Source organism: Nannospalax galili, unplaced genomic scaffold, assembly GCF_000622305.1.
Source record: "Nannospalax galili isolate Female #2095 unplaced genomic scaffold, S.galili_v1.0 scaffold441, whole genome shotgun sequence".
Taxonomy (NCBI): domain Eukaryota; kingdom Metazoa; phylum Chordata; class Mammalia; order Rodentia; family Spalacidae; genus Nannospalax; species Nannospalax galili.
This window is the reverse complement of record NW_008348089.1, coordinates 9,047,278-9,048,169: the sequence shown is the minus strand read 5'-3', so window position 1 is coordinate 9,048,169 and position 892 is coordinate 9,047,278.

Genomic DNA, 892 nt, shown 5'->3' with positions numbered 1-892 from the left:
CCTTTTTATAGACTGGACACTGGTTCAAGTCCATCTGGTGGGGTCTCCTTGGCCTCCTTGATCAAGAGTTCAGATGACCCACCACCATTACAGGACATTTTGCGAGATGCTCATGGTCCCTGGGAACTAGTCGACCTAGGAGGGCAAGGAGCAAAAATTGTCCTTTGTATCCCTCTGACCCAATTTGTATAGATCTCAAGGTATGTCTGTTAAATATCCAAGAAAGTTAGTTTCACCATCCTGGCATTTTTTTTTTCCAGTTTCAAACCCCCCTTTCTTCCTTACTAATATCCTTGCTCCTATGATCCTACCTCTGTTTCTTAATCCATTCATATAGTCTATGTCTTTTGACTGGGGAGTTCAGTCCATTAAGTTTAAAGTTATTAATGAAAGCTGTTTTTCTTTTATACTCCCTAAGAATTATTTGTCTCTCTTCTACCTCCCCTGTGTAGCCCTCCCTCCTCCCTCCCCATTAAAGTGCTATTTTTCCCACTGATAACACACATCCCCTACTCCCTTTTTCCAGCATCTCTTCACTTTTCCATGATTTCTCTCTGTTTTTTCTGGCTCTTGAGGTTAAATTAGGATATATACTCTCATCTAAGGATTTGGAACTAAGATCAGAAATAAGCAAGAACATGCATCCTTTGTTTTCTGAGTTTGTGTTACTTCACTGAATATAAAACTTCTAGTTCCACTCATTTACCTACAAATTTCATGATTTCATTTTTCTTTACTGCTGAGTAAAACTCCATTGTATATATGAACCACATTTTCATTATCCACTCATCGATTGAGGGACAACTAGGTTGTTTCCATCTCTTAAATATTGTGAAAAGAGCAGCAACAAACATGGATGTACAAGTGTCTCTGCAATAGGACGAGTTCTTTG